This window comes from Gymnoscopelus braueri (genome assembly GCF_963280865.1).
Source record: "Gymnoscopelus braueri genome assembly, chromosome: 12".
NCBI classification, from domain to species: Eukaryota; Metazoa; Chordata; class Actinopteri; order Myctophiformes; family Myctophidae; genus Gymnoscopelus; species Gymnoscopelus braueri.
Genome location: NC_137614.1, coordinates 46,057,758 through 46,074,562, shown reverse-complemented (window position 1 = coordinate 46,074,562; position 16,805 = coordinate 46,057,758). Strand labels below are relative to the sequence as shown.

Sequence of the window (16,805 nt, the reverse complement as noted above, 5' to 3'; positions counted from 1 at the left end):
AAAACAGCAGAGGGCGCTGTTTTCCTTTTTATTTGGCGATGGGTTCCCAGATTGCAAAATAACTAATAACCGAAAATAGCCGTTCATTGTAATCCATGCACTCACCACATGTCGATGGGTGTAGAGTACTCTGTGGAGCCCAGTAGCACGTCTGGCGGCCGGTACCATAATGTCACCACTTCATTGGAGTAGGTCTTAGTAGGACAGACTTAGCTCGGGCCAAACCTTAGTTCAAAATGCAAAGTTTCATTAAATACATTTTTAAGTGTTAAAGAAAGGCAAACCTTTTATAAGTACACATAAAAATAAAAAAAAATGCCACTGGCGTTCCTAAAATTATAATTATATCAGATTTTATATATAGCGCTTTATGGGGAATATACAGTATATCGTCTCTGTCGGGTGGAAACCGCATATGTCCAAAAACTGTTACATTTCAGGATAAAAATAAATAAAGAGCAAAAGTAGCTGATCTACAAGCGCCTTGTTTCGAGCTTTCAGATCTGCTACTTTTGATGCTTTTGTGTGACGCTGTAGTATGATCAAGTAGAGCGTTGATATACGAAAAAACTGAAAAAGTTAGAATATGGAGATCCGACAGCAACAATATAATCCCAGCATAATTCCAAACAATAGCTAGTAAAAGTGTTGCGCTACAAAATCGGCCAGTTTGAGCTCTCCTCTGTCGTTGATGAGAAGGTTCTGTGGTTTGAGGTCTCTGTGGAGGACTTTCCTCTTGTGGCAGTAGGCTAGACCCCTCAACAACTGGAAGAGGAAGATCTATAGGAAGAGAGAAGGAGAGGAGAATTTTTTTTAGTAATAGCAAATGTGTTACAAAAACAGCAGGCTGTTTTTCAATAAATAAAGTGTTGCTATTTCTACTGAAACATCAGATGTATATTTCAAAAGGCCAACAACAACTTTATGGCAGAACTCATCTCTTATTCATGCCTTTACCTTGACATTGTGTACACTCATGATGCTCCCGCAGTCGTCCATGTATTGCTTCAGATCTTTTTCCTGGTGAGTGAAAGAAAGAAAGAAAGAAAGAAAGAAAGAAAGAAAGAAAGAAAGAAAGAAAGAGGAATTAGCAAAGGCACGCACAAGCAAACCGTAGGGAATGAAAAGACAAAGTGACAGATTTTATATCAATATGTTTTATTATAAATGACCTATTTTAGTCTTCGTCGTATGGCAAAAGTACCGAAAAGTACCTACATCTACAAGCTCACCACAACACATCGCAATGCAACGGGTTGTACAAGGTTTCCACCCGACAATGACGATATATGGTCTCTGTCGAGTTGGAAACCTCATATGTCCAAAACTGTTACTTTTCAGGATTAAAATTTCAAAAGTAGCAAAAGTAGCAAATCTACAAGCTCAATATAATCTACTGTACTGTGAATATTCAGACCAACGTACCCACATACGCAGGCACACTCACATAAGACTCACACATACAGTACACACAGACATGGACACACTCGCTCCAACATAGACATATAAACCAGTGGTTCTCCAACGTTTCAGGCTGCGACCCGCCAAAATATCATATTTGAACTGGGAACCCCCCCAAAATAATCATATTTGAACTATAATATAGCTTTTTTTATTACTTTTGACGCAGTAATGGTCTTTTTTCATTGTCTCCGCCAGGCCGAAAGGCATGGCGAGAGAGTATGTTTTACCCCCTGTCCGTCCATCCGTGTGTCCGTCCGTCCGTCCATCTGTCTGTGAGCAGCTAATCTCCGGCACCATTGGCCCGGCCGCTGCGAACTGTGCACACACACTCACTGGATGCCAATTCAGAACCTCTGCACATTTTCACATGGGCCTGTTATAGCGCACCTGGAGGCCGATTTGTGCTAAACCCATTTTTTAATATTACTCCTACAGATTTTATCCAAACCTCATGCAAATCGGTACACAGTATCTCTATAGTCATGTGATCAACCTGGATCTGTCCGATTTCCTATCCTGATTGGCTAAGGTTGGCTTCCAAAGTTTGTAGGTTTGGTCCGTTTTGAACAAAATGCCTCAAATCATGAACGCAGCTTGCGATTTCTGTGAAATTTCACACGCGCATTTTCACATTGGCCTGTTATAGCGCCACCAGCAGGTCTAATTTAGAAAAAAAAAATTGGAACAAAATGCCTCAAATCATGAATGCAGTGTCCGATTGCCGTGAACGACCTAAGAAGAAATGCCACCCTTTTCACATTGGCCTATTATAGCGCCACCAGGAGGCCACAATAAGTACCTGACCTAGCGGAGACCTGTGCTCCGAGGAGCACTTTTTCTAGTTTCATTTCTTTTTTACGTATTAAAAAGGTATTAAAAGTCCCTTTACTGTCATCTGGGGACCCTCCCAAAATCATGTGGGGAGCCGCTGGGGTCCCAACCCACAGGTTGAGAACCGCTGACATAAACCATGCACAGACAGACAGACAGACAGACAGACAGACAGACAGACACTCACCAGGTACTCAAACACCAGTGTCAGGCACTTGTCAGTGTGGATGATGTCGTGTAGGGTGACGATGTTGGCGTGCTTCAGGTCCTTCAGGAGAGACACTGCAGGACAAGGAGACACACCAAGAGAGACAAGACGGGTCACACATTATCTTTGTTCACAACATTACTATGATAATACAGCCTGATGGGACTGTGACCACACACACACACACACACACACACACACACACACACACAAACACACACACACACGTACTGTACCAACCAAGCTACCACAGTATACCTCCGGACCAGTGGTGGAAAAAGTACTCAAATGTTTTACTTAAGTAAAAGTATCAATACTGCACTGTAGAAGTACAAGTAAAAGTCCGGAATTCTAATTTACTTGAGTAAAAGTACAGAAGTATTGGCATCAAAATGTACTTAAAGTACCAAAAGTAAAAGTACAAAAATGATTGAAAATAGCCGATCTACAAGCTCACAACGCGTCGCAAAGCGACGCGTTGTGAGCTTGTAGATCTGCTATTTTCAAATAGCCTATGTATAAAATAGGGCTAAAGTGGTTAATGTATCTTTCATAATATAATTTATATCTGAAAAGTAACTAAAGTTTTCAAGTAATTGTAGTGAAGTAAAAGTACAATATTTGCCTCTGAGATGTAGTGGAGTAGAAGTAAAAGTATTGGAAATTGGAAATACTCAAGTAAAGTACAAATACCTCAAAATTGTACTTAAGTACAGTACTTAAGTAAATGTACTTAGTTACTTTCCACCACTGCTCCGGACCAGTGTGAATGTGTTTACATGCATACATAAACACACGCACACGCACACACATAACCTGAAGGGACTGTTACTAGCTTAACTTGTTAGTATGTCTTATAAGCCTAGTACAGACCGGTGATTATCAATGCAACGGAAACAATGCTTAACGTTGCAGAGGAGAAATTGCAGTGGTCTGAATTGCAGGTCTGATTGTGTTGCAAGAGATTCAGCTCGTCCAATTGGAAGAAACAAGCATTTCTGACCACAAAAATACATTGCTCACCCTAATCTTCCTTTCTAACTGTATACACATGTTCTCTCTCTCTCTCTCTCTCTCTCTCTCTCTCTCTCTCTCTCTCTCTCTCTCTCTCTCTCTCTCTCTCTCTCTCTCTCTCTCTCTCTCTCTCTCTCTCTCTCTCTCTCTCTCTCTCTCTCTCTCTCTCTCTCTCTCTCTCTCTCTCTCTCTCTCTCTCATCTCTCTCTCTCTCTCTCTCTCTCTCTCTCTCTCTCTCTCTCTCTCTCTCTCTCTCTCTCTCTCTCTCCCTCTCTCTCCATCACACACACATGCGTTCGTTGCTTGGCGGAGGATTGGAACCCCTAGAAAACCTGATTATTTACAGAGCCGGTCCATCCATACCTTCTCTGATGGCGGTGCAGGGCGCACCCTCCCTCGTGCTCCAGTCGGATCTCTTTCAGAGCTACCAGGTTGTCCGTTAACTTGCTCCGCCCCTTAAAGACCGTGGCATAGGTCCCCTTCAGAGAGAGAGAGAGAGAGAGAGAGAGGAGAGAGAGAGAGAGAGAGAGAGAGGAGAGAGAGAGAGAGAGAGAGAGAGAGAGAGAGAGAGAGAGAGAGAGAGAGAGAGAGAGAGAGACTTAAGACTCCACCTTAGCCCATAGCACTTGATCTATAGCCTTGACGACCTTGTAGGGTTATGCAAAGGTTAAAATGTCATTTAGATAGCATGTTATTAGACAGATTCCAGGTTAATTTGTTGACCTAGCATCCTACAGTTTTATAGTTCAATGTATAGATTATATATTTTTTTGATATTTTACTGTTTAGACTGATGATAGGTTCTCGGTTTACCTATGCTCCTAGATTGTATAGGAGATGACAAACATGTGCGCGCGTGTGTGTGCGTGTTTTCTTTTGTTTGTTTTTTACTCGTAGACATTGTAGTCCCGTGGGGGGAAATTCTCTGTGTAGTTTTTGTTTACGTGTATTGAATAAAGGGAACATTATGTTTGTGTTTCAGTTGCTTTACCTCCCCAAGTTTATCCAGCTTGATGTAGGTCTCAAGTTTCCCGAAGCCGATTTCAGACTGAGAATGGAGAGGAGAGAAAGGGGAGAAAGTTTAGAAGAGCCAGAGTTACATCTATTTCAGGTTGTTGGGGCTGAGTGCAGTGCAGTGCAGGACAGGACAGGACAGACCGCTCCGGATTCCTCCAGAACGCAGCCCTCCGGGCCGGAACAGGTTGTTTGCATTTGGATGCTATTGCTGACGACATCTGGCCTACATCTGCAGGGGGAATGGAGTCACGCGTTCTAACATCTGCCGTCTTGTGTGTGTGTGTGTGTGTGTGTGTGTGTGTGTGTGTGTGTGTGTGTTAGTGTGTGTGTTCTGTCTGCCCAGTGGGCATCACCTATTCGTCTGCCTTTACAACGGAAAGACAGCTAGAACACATTACCCACGCCTCACTTCACCCCACACACACACACCAAGTTTGTGCATGCATGTGCGTTTGTGCGTAGTGCGTGCCGTGCACGTGTGTGTGTGTGTGTGTGTGTGTGTGTGGTGTGTGTGTGTGTGTGTGTGTGTGTGTGTGTGTGTGTGTGTGGATGGGGTGGGAGGGAGTCTTTTCCAGTCTTGAATCAGTAAAATGTCATCCTTCGCCCAGACTCCCTTCCTTTCCTCCGTCTGTCAGGACATTTCACCGTCAAGTCGCATATACTCCCTTTGGCCACAGGGTGGCAGCATGACAAAGGTAACAAAATGGGGGGGCAATGGTGCTCTTCCATTGTCTTCACTGGCTAAAAGGGGATTACATATACATTTTGTGTACATATACATATATATACTGTATACATACTGTAGGCACACTTGACATCTGCGTGTGTATAATTATTTGTGGATTAATCCTCAGTTTATCTGGGTTTAGCTGTGGGGACACCCTGTGCGCTCAGATTATGAATTATAGATATACAGTAGAAACGGCAAGCTGAGATACCCACAGGCCTCTCACTGCCTCTCTGACTCCACTTAGCTGTGCATTGCTGCCCTGCTTCATCAGCAGAAACCTCTTATCTCCATATTCAAACTTTTTTCATAAATTAACGCCCCACTTGGATCATATTACGGTGTCACACAAAAGCATCATCAAAAGTAGCAGATCCATAAGCTCGAAACGCGGCGCGAAGCGACGCGTTTCGAGCTTGTAGATCTGCTACTACTACTCACAAGCCCTCTCTTGCTCTCTGTAGCTCTCTATCTCTCGCACACACACTGGGATGCCTTCCACTGTCCTTCCTGTCCGAGCATGATGCTGATGTGAAGCCAGGCCAAAATGCCATGCCGTGTGTGCGTGTGTATGTGTGTGTGTGTGTGTGCGTGTGTGTGTGTGTGCGTGTGTGTGTGTGTGTGTGCGTGAGAGAGGGGGTAGAGGATCTCTAGTGACCAAGTTAGCTAATGAAGCATGTGATCTGTTAAAAAGGCAGCCAGTATACAGCCCTGGACGCAGCATGACATTCTAACACACTGATTGGACTGTGTGTGTATACTGGATGTATGTGTCTATGTATGTATGCATGGATGTATGTACGGTATGTAGTGTATGTGTGCATCGGTGCAAATTTGCACAATGACTTTCTTTTTCCAAAATAATCAATCATTTGTTAATGGTAAATGGTGCATTTTTATAGCGCTTTTATCCAAAGCGCTTGACATAGATTGTGCATTACATTCACCCATTCACACACACATTCACACACCGATGGCGGAGGAAACTATGCAAGGCGCCAACCTGATCGTCGGGAGCAATTAGGGGTTCAGCGTCTTGCTCAAGGACACTTCGACACTAACTCTGGGGGAGCATTATTTTACACTTTGGCTAATCAAAAATAGCAGATCTACAAGCTCGTAGATCTGCTATTTTTGAAAAAAAATGGCACTCAGCATCAAGGGTTGGATTGGGGGGTTTAAGTCCCTGTGACATACCAGCGTCATGTCCAGGGGGTGTAGTACTAGTACATCACGGCTGGGGATGTACTTGAACAGCAAGCTGCCTCACGCTTCAGAAACACAAGATGGGCCACTGCCCTATGGGCCACATGGCCTGGCAAGGCTTACTTACATTTTACATCTAATATCTACATTGACTAGTCTAGCAGGGTTAGTCTTACTGTCGAACATATCTTGTGCACATGCATGTGAGACAGACAGACAGACAGACAGACAGACAAATCGCAGCCTTTCCTACTTGTTTATGTATTGCTGACATCTCCTTCTCATACTGTCTGTCACTAACAATTAGTTTCACAAAAACTCCCCAAAAAAAGGTCATTTAAATTTCTGCTTCTGGCAAATACAATATACTGCATAATGCATGCAGTTAACCAGTGTGTACTGCAACCACTTATTGCGTGTGTGTGTGTGTGTGTGTGTGTGTGTGTGTGTGTGTGTGTGTGTGTGTGTGTGTGTGTGTGTGTGTGTGTGTGTGTGTGTGTGTGTGTGTGTGCGCGCACGCTTTCAATGGCTATGGGTTTGCTCCATTCCCAACACTCAGCTGGCTCACAGCAAAACAGAACGAGGTCAAAGGCTGTTTGTGGCAACAAAACTAAAACGACGTGAAGCTAAATAAATGTGTGTGTGCGTGCGCGTGCTGTACGTGTGCATGTGTGTGTGTGTGCGTGCGTGCTTGTGCTTGGGCTCATGTGGCATCTGCATTCAGGGGAGCAGAGAGAGAGAGAGAGAGAGAGAGAGAGAGAGTCTGGGTTGATGTGCATTGAGGAGGAAGGCTTATTAGTCAGTCTCCACTGTATTTGTCGTTACTGTTGTTGCTCCACTGAAGACGTGATGGAGGCTGAGCAGATGGACTGATTTTTACTCCTAACCTACAAAATACTACACAACCTCTCGCACCATCGTACCCATCATCCCTAGTCCTAAACCTTATACTCCAGTTAGATCCCTACGACCAAGCAATGCTGGTCTGTTAAAGCAGCACTAAGTAGTTTGGGGGGATCAGTGGCCACTTTTGACACAAATAATATGTCGGCCAACGTCTTTGACTTCATTACCCAAGAGTCTCTGCAAGCATGTCCGGCGGAGGACGCGCTGTGATTGGCAGTTCTGCCTTGGTGCCTTGGCAAACGCCAGCCCAGGACGAAACTCATCGTCTTACCTATGCATAGTAATACAGTCAAGCCCCTAGCAGGGAGTAACTTTATAATTTTGTGGGACATATATGCTATATTGTTGTTAAAAAATGACGTAGTGCTGCTTTAACCATCCCAAAAATAGATAAAAAGACAGTAGGTGGCAGAGCTTTCTCCAATCGAGCCCCTTGTCTCTGGAATCATCTCCCCATCCACATCAGACAGTCTAGCTCAGTCAACATATTCAAGAATAAACAAAAAACACACCTTTTTGCATCAGCAGCCTTTGACATCACCTAGTCTGAACCAAGCACTACATTACAGTCATCCAGCTCATAGTTTTTTATTTTAAATTGCCTACATCGTTTTTTATGTGTGTTTTTTACGCATGTGCATGTACAGTATATACATTACAGTACTGTGATATTATTAGGCTAAAATACAATTTTACTTGACTTGACTGACATACTGTAAAGTGGAAGAAGTGGGATGAAAGAAAAGACTGGAAGAAAAAAACGACAGTTTCATGTCAAGGACCCACCAAACTGATATGTATTTGGCTGCGGACCCCCATCTGAAACAAAAACAGTGCCAGGGACCCCCAGAAGAGAAGATTTGTGTTTTCTTTTTTTATCTAAAATTATTCCAAATGTTTACATTTTCTTTCAAGATTTTTCGAAATCTATCAAAAACTATATAGTGGGAGATCTACCAGCGTGAGCCAGTAGATCGGCTATTACTGAATAGACGAAAGTATAAAATAGGGTTAAAGTAGTTAAACCTGACTGTGATGCTATAATATTACAAAAACAGATCTCTCTCTCTTCGTTTACATTGCTAAAGCAAGTCTCTTTTGCTCCCTGTCATTTTCGGGCATTTGTCCATTGACTAGAGTAGTACTGGGTCAGGCTGACTCGCCACACCTCAAATGAACACACACAGCTTGTTTTGTATGGAACAAATGGCCAGTTGAAAATATATGAAATAAAGAAACTGAAAAGGTATACGAATGAACACAAATTGTCCACACTAGACTCAAGCTCGTCTCTCTGTAAGAAAATGTATTAATAAATGAATTTCAAATGCATCAATGTCCCATGCATTTTTATAATCATTGCCAATCGCGGGGTAGATATAGCCTACTAGGCATGGTTGATAAAATGCATGCATCAATGCCTGCCTTAAAGGATGTTATGATATCTTAGGATGAATGGTACAGTAGAAAATAAATCATAACTCCATCCCGGGTCCGCCACAGCTTAAAACGTGCGCGGATAGGCCTTGAGTTAGATCGCATATTTTAATATTTATTTTTTTTTACTCCACTACATCTCAGAGGCAAATATTATACTTTTACTCCACTACAAATATTTGAAAACTTTAGTTACTAGTTATTTTGTAGATTTTGATTATTATTACTAAACATACATTAACCACTTCAGCCCTATATACATTTCGTCCATTGGAAAATAGCTGATCTACAAGCTCACAGTACGACGCATTGTGAGCTTGTAGATCGGCTATTTTCAAAAGACTTTAATACATCTGAAAACTTGTGAAGTGGGATATTCTGCATAATGAGTACTTTCTACTTTTGGTACTTTAAGTACATTTTGATACCAATACTTTTGTACTTTTACCCAAGTAAATTTTGAATTCCGGACTATTACCTGTAACAGATTATTTCTACATTGCAGTATTGCAGGAGGCACCAAGGGAAAAGGGTCGGAAACTGCTGGCTGACCACTGTAACTTGTATAACACTTCGCTGGGGGGACCCTGTGGAACCCCTTCAAGGACCCCTGGGGGAGCACTTGGAGAACCTCTGTGCTGTGTGGAGTATAGAGACACACGGCCGGAAGCGGAAGGCCTACAAATCCACGCCCACTTTTGACACTCGGGGTCCGTTAGAACGATGAACTGCAGCTCTCAATGCAATCTCTATGAGAGGCATTGTAAAATACCGTCATTTCACTGGTTAACTACTGAGGCTGTAGCGATTTTTTTGGTGTTCTAATAATCTGTCCCATTTGTTTAATTTGTCCTTTTTAATGTCCCATATCTTTCATCTCGATATACTACCCACAATATACTATAATATACTCCATCAGTATGTCAAAACCGCTAGCATCGGAGATCTAGAGTTTAAGTGATCGCATGGTATATACGTCACGGACGCATCCCTTGAGGTTTTCAATACCCAGAAAACTGGCGAAAGTGGCCGTTTTCAATAGGTTTTGGTCATTATCTCTGGAACAGAAGGTCCAATCTGCTCAGTTCAAAGCTTGTTGGATGCGTGACTTTGAGGACATTAAGCACGCAATGACACATTTTCGTTTTTTTTTTACCCTCTACAGTGGGTACGCCACTTGTCGGCGCTCGGCACTCGTAAAGACAGTGATGTCACTGAAATGCCCGTCTGCTGTCTACCCTCTGCTGTGTTAGCATTATGGGTAACTCGTTAAAGTGGCAAATTAAATGTGAAACACATCAACTATTAAGAAAACAAGAAGATATGTTGACAAAGACACTCCATACATTTGGAAACATATTTTTATTTAAATCAATATCGTCTTCAGTTAATGCAGGATAATGTTAAAAGTAGGCTAACTTTCATATCCTCTCATAGGGAATGCATTGGCAGCTGCTGTTCATCGTTCTAACGGACCTCGAGTAGCGGCGCTGTCTCAAAAGTGGGCGTGAAATTTGTAGTCCCCGTGTGTCTCTATAGGGAGGAGGTGAGAGTCGAGAGAGGAGGGGCCATTTAATCAACACACGTAGCCACACACTCCAGTGTTCCAATCAATCAACCAATAAACAACCAGCGTCAAGTCGCCTTTTTCCTGTTAACCAGTCAATAGAGGAGGGGGGGGGGGGTTGACACTTGGAACTGCAGTCAATTTAACAATGACATCATCGACTGGCTCACTAGTCAATCTTTGAACATGAAACCGACAGGTAGCCTGATGCCTCACTCTGATTGGCCGTTCAGCAAGCACGGCTATGGAGTTCAATTCCAATCACAATTACAGACCCAATCATCATCATGACATCATCTTCCGGCAGTGGTGGAAAGTAACTAAGTACATTTACTTAGGTACTGTACTTAAGTACAATTTTGAGGAATTTGTACTTAACTTGAGTATTTCCAATTTCCAATACTTTTACTTCTACTCCACTACATCAAATATTGTACTTTTACTCCACTACAATTATTTGAAAACTTTAGTTACTAGTTACTTTTCAGATATAAATGATGATATTATGAAACATACATAAACCACTCTAGCCCTATTTTTATACCTAGGCTATTTGAAAATAGCAGATCTACAAGCTCACAACGCGTCGCAATGCGACGCGTTGTGAGCTTGTAGATCTGCTATTTTCAAACATTTTAGAACTTTTACTTTTGGTACTTTAAGTACATTTTGTACCAATACTTTTGTACTTTTAATCAAGTACATTTTGAATTCCGGACTTTTACTTGTAACGGAGTACTTCTACAGTACAGTTGTAGTATTGATACTTTTACTTAAGTAAAACATTTCAGTACTTTTTCCACCACTGTCTTCCGACGGGTAGATCAACGTCATGGCAGCGTCACATTGGAGATGAATTATTCATTCATCTTGTTCCTGTAAGAACAGGACACTTAAGATATCGTTGCAGAAACCTCCTATCTCCATATTTAAACTTTTTATAAATTAATGCCCTACTTGATCACACTACAGTGTCACACAAAAGCATCAAAAGTAAGCAGATCCACAAGCTTGTAGATCTGATACTTTTGCTGTTTAGCTAACTGCCACTAGCACGGTTGAAAAGGTGGGCATTGATTAACAGAGTGGCAGCACCGTGGTTTGAGGTAACATGAATCACACCATTGCATAAAACCGTGTAACACCCACGGTGAACAATGAATTGTGATTGGGCAACAGCTATGGAACAAAAATGATACCGACCAACTTGCCTTGGCTTTAAAATGGGTCTTGAAGACCACATGTTTTCACAAATCAGTTATTAAGGTATATAATAATAATCCAGGACCATCAAGAGAGCATGCTTTCACTATTCTGACTCTAATGCTCTAAAAAGTTGCAGATCTCAAAAAACCTTTGAGCTTGTGTATCTGCTACTTCTGACGCTTTTGTCTAACGCTGTACTATGATCAAGTAGAGCGTTAATTTACGGAACAAAAACACACAAAGTTAACCCATTAAGACCTGAGGCCGATTCTACAAAATATCTTCTAAATCCTAACTGTTTTTTGAAAAAAAACATCTGCTACTATGTCAGTGGTTCCCAAACTTTTTCATGTTAACTCATTGAGTGCCATTAACGTGTTTCACGTGTTTTAGCGCTATGGTGCAACGTGCCATTAACGTGTTTCACGTGTTTTTGAAAAAAATAATAATAATAATCTTCCTGAACCCAAGATATGATATCATTATCTGAAGATTTGCAGCTCCATCCACTCCTTGTTTAACTTATAACTGAAAAAGGCTGTATCTCGCTTCCTAAGCACTTTTGTTTTACTACATTTTAAATTTTAATAAAAATTGTAATGGCCAGAAATAGATATTAATAATTATGGCACTCAATGAGTTAAGGACCCCAAAATGTATATGTATTTGGCCGCGGACCCCCATCTCAAAATATTTTTTTTCCAGGGACCCCCAGAAGCAAAGATTTGAGTTACAAATGTTCACTTTAAAAAATATATAATTCAAAGATTTGCAGAAAAATTCAAGATTTTTCAAAAATAGCAGATCTACAAGCTCATAGTGCGGCACTCGGTGCCGCGCTATGAGCTTGTATATCTGCTATTTTTGAATAGCCAAAGTGTGAGGGTTGAAATATATCGTCTCTGTCGGGGTGGGAAAACCTCTAAAATCAGTCCAAAACTGCTACTTTTCACGACTCATATTCAAAAATAGCAAAAGTAGCAGACCGACTAGCTCAAGTTTCGAGCTTGTAGATCTGCTACTTGATGCTTTTCGTGTGGGTTGAAATTATATTCAACGTCGATGATGTCTGTCTGTCTGTCTTCCTTCATCTCAGGGCTGACCGCCATCCGTCCAATCCCTGAACTGTACTGTAGTATGTGTCCTAGAGCATTGGTTCTCAAAGTGGGGAACGGGGACCCCCAGGGGTTCTTGGGAGGGTATCAGGGGGTCCCCAGCAAAATTAAAGTTAATAAAGGGTCACAAATTCACAATCATTTTAACCACTTTATCTATATTTTATACTTTGGCTATTCAAAAATAGCAGATCTACAAGCTCATAGCGCGGCACCAAGTGCCGCGCTATGAGCTTGTAGATCGGCTATTTTAGAAAAATCTCGAAAATGTGTGCAAATCTTTACATGTATTTTTTTTAAAGGCAAACAAATATTTGCTTCTGGGGGTCCCTGGCAAACCATATTTTCAGGTGGGGGTCCGTGGCCAAATACATATCAATTTGGGGGTCCTTGGCACCTTGAAAAAGTTTTGAGAACCACTGTCCTATAGTGTCCAGGCATTCAGAGTTTTGCATTCACCTGTCTTTTTCTTTCACTATCTGAGTCTTCCAGACCTAAACAGGCCCACATCATCTCCTATCTCTGCCACAACGTTCACTCTCTCTCCCTATAGTACCACTTTCCCCCATCATCCCTAGCTGTCATTCACTCGCTTATCTTGTGTCCTTTCTCCTTCTCTCTCTCATCATCTCTTTATGCAACACTGCCACCCCCCTCTCTCTCTCTCTCCCACTCCCTGACTCCCTCTCTCTCTCTCTCTCTCAGTTATCTCTTAGGTGTCCCGGAGTGTAATTCCAGTCAGCATGAGGCACTGCGGACTAGACGGGCAACTGCTGCTGAATTATAGATATACGTTACATCATAGACACACACACACACACACACAAACACACACTTGTATTACTATACTTGTGAGGACATCCAACAATTTAGGACAGCAGTTTTCTTTTTTTTTTTACAATTTGTTGCAATTTTTTTATAACCCTAATCCTAAAAGCTGAAAATAGCAGATCTTACAATAAGCTTGTAGACCTGCTGCAATTTTCGGCGCGTCGTGATATTTCCCTACCTCTAAAAAGATATATACACAGTATTTATTTTAATCATAAACAACCATTTTCCTTGTGAGGAGGAGGAGGAGCAGAGAAATGGTCTCTAAAAATGAGTGTTTTGAGGGACCTTCTACTATAGTAATGCAAGTACACACACACACACACACACACACACACACACACACACACACACACACACACACACACACACACACACACACACACACACACACACACACACACACACACACACACACACACACACACACGTCTTGCCACTCATTTTACAGTGCTCACCTGTTAAGCACACACAGACATCTGCTCCCCACCCGCCCACACCCCCCATCCTCCCATGATGAAACCCTCCACCACCATTACAGTAAAACACTGCTCTCCCTCTCTCTCTACCCCTCTCTCTCTCTCCAACCTGCCCTTCTCTCCTTTCATCTCAGCGGGGCCCCCTGCAGAGAAAGTTGAGTCGTTATATTACGGTCGCTGCCTGTCGGGGCAGAAACCTCTTATCTCCATATTCTAACTTGTTGTGTTCTTTTTGTGTATCTGTAAATTAAACGTCCCTACTTGATAATACCACAACGTCACACTTCGCGCCGCATTTCGAGCTTGTAGATCTGCTACTTTTGATGCTTTTGGAATTTGAATCCTGAAAAAAGTAACAGTTTTGGACATATGAGGTTTCCACCCGACAGAGGCCATATTATTATGGTAGCTGTCGGGCGGAAACCGGTGTTTTCGTGAATGAATGCTACTACTTTGTCATGGGAGAGTGTTTGTTGCGCGAAAGTAGCGAAAACGAGTGTGGCTATTTTCCTCCATTTTTGGAAACATTTTGAAAGTTTAAGTGGTGTCTGTGTGGGTTTTTATAAATATTGAACCATCTATGATCGACAAGTGTATTTTTTTTAACCCAAAAAAATACTTTTTTTTCCTCTATCGATTAATATTAATTCAAGTCTCCATGGGGTGGGAGACTTTTGAATCAATGGAATTCTTTTTAGTTTTTGTCACATTCCTAAGCCAATGATTTGATGACCAGCGAAACGAGACACAAAGGAGACTCTTTGTGTCTCCTACCGGAACCGCTGCCGGTCATCAAATTATTGGCTTAGGAATGGAGGAATGCGACAAAAACTAAAATAATATCCATGAATTCAAGTCTCCATGGGGTGACTAATCGATAGAAAAAAGGTCATTTTGGGGGTGAACTATCCCTTTAAACCCTGTATATTTTGTTGCCTGAGGTCCCCCAGGGGGTTTATACTGGGCCTCCTGCTTGTTTCCCTTTACACCAAATATGTATATTCGAGGCGATTCTTAAAAAAAATCGAAATCCTAACAGTTTTTTGAAAAAAATAAAAAATATATTTTTTCACAATTTTTGAATAGCCAAAGAAATCTAAAGTGACACAGATGCGTTCCAGGTCTTAATGGGTTAAAACTAAAGCTTAATCCGGTGGTTGCTCTGGATCAGGGCCCACTTGAAAATCTCAAAAAGGCATTTTGCTGGCCCACCCGTCTGACCCCTTATCTTGGTCAATAATTTGGGGGGGCCTCCACTTGCAATATCCTCACGGCCCACAAGGTTGAGAACCACTGACCTAATTTATGTTCCGCAGTACGATGGCGTTGCTTGTCGACAAGAACTGATTCAAAATGGGTTCTTTATGGACAAAGTGGCACATCGTCATTAGGGATGTGTAAAAGTGATCAAAATTCAAATCGATTACTATAATTCTATTCTTACCGACTATTTGACCACACCCCTTTAAAAAAAAGTTTTTACTGGGATTTGTTTGGGTGAAATTGTTCTGGGGATTTTCATCAAATGACTCATAGGTTACAATAACAGCATTGCATTGGCCTATAAACTGATTTTCAGAAATTAACAAAGGCAGTAGCATGTACATCTTTTACATTATTGTAACTAAACTATTAAAGACGTGGTGAAATAAACAATATAGCCTTTGCAACAGAACTTTAAAAAATATATATATATATATATTTTTGTATATATTTTTTTCATATTCGATTTTTATCCTACAAACGACTATTCAACTATTCGAATAGTCGGACTCATCCCTAATCGTCATCCTATGGAGTAGAAATTAACCACTTAGACCCTCTATTCTTAGGACCTGAGTTCTCTACACCAAATCTCCAATCAATCTGCGACGCATTGTGAGCTTGTAGATCTGCTATTTGTTGGCTAATGTTCCCCCCAGAATAGGAATGCTGGGGTTCGCAGTGCGCAGTTAAGCTTAACCACTTGAACTCCAACATCCCTATTCTGGGGGGAACATTAGCCAAATAAAAACGTGTTATGAGCTGCAACGTGTTATGAGCTTGTAGATCAAAGTGCTTGTAGTTTAAGTGGTTAGCTCATTATGTCGTCTCTCAGGTGGAAACCTCACATGTCCAAAGCTGACACTTTTCAGGATTCAAATTCAAAAATAGCAAAAGTAGCAGATCTACAAGCTCAAACACGCGTCGCGGTTCTGCTACTTTAGCGTGACGCTGTAGTATGTAAGGAGAGTAGGGCGTTAACCCATTAAGACCTGGAACGCATCTGTGTCACTTTAGATTTCTTTAGCTATTCAAAAATAGCACCGAGTGCCGCGCTATGAGCTTGTAGATCTGCTATTTTTGAAAAATCTTGAAAAAACATTTTTAGATTTTTTTTCAAAAAATAAAAAAACATTTTAAAGATTGCCTCAGGTCTTAACACATTCCATGCCAGAGTTTAATATCATAACGTACTCACCAGTGCCAGCGTTTTATTGTTGTTTTTTTTATGTCGCCACAGACCTCGCTAAATAAGTTAAAAGTGCGCGTTCATTTGGTTCTAAACACACAGCGGATCTGTGAGAAACGGCCAGCGAAAACAGTTTCCAAATCGGAGCCGCCATCTTGAAGATACAGCGGATCAACGCTAAACAGTGATCAGCGAGGAGAAAAACAACAACCGAGAAAATCGAGTTTTAAACAGGATCCCAGACAGGAAGCGGATACGATCGAAAAAAACTGAACCCGAATAATTCTGTTTCCGACCGGAAACCGGAAACGGAAATGGATAAAAAAAAATCGGAAAGTGCACCTG

At 41.6% G+C, this 16,805-nt stretch overlaps 1 pseudogene across 1 annotated transcript in view; it reads right to left on the bottom strand.

Annotated features, from left to right (window-relative positions):
- The window catches only part of LOC308097646 (cyclin-dependent kinase 16-like), a 53,435-nt pseudogene that overhangs the window by 9,530 nt on the left and 27,100 nt on the right, over positions 1–16,805 (bottom strand). The window contains exons 4-9 of the transcript XR_013935134.1: positions 4,509–4,565; positions 3,881–3,996; positions 2,483–2,577; positions 958–1,020; positions 658–780; positions 106–226 (exon numbers count right to left, since the gene is read on the bottom strand). The product of XR_013935134.1 is annotated as a cyclin-dependent kinase 16-like (transcript). The remainder of the gene's footprint in view (positions 1–105; positions 227–657; positions 781–957; positions 1,021–2,482; positions 2,578–3,880; positions 3,997–4,508; positions 4,566–16,805) is intronic.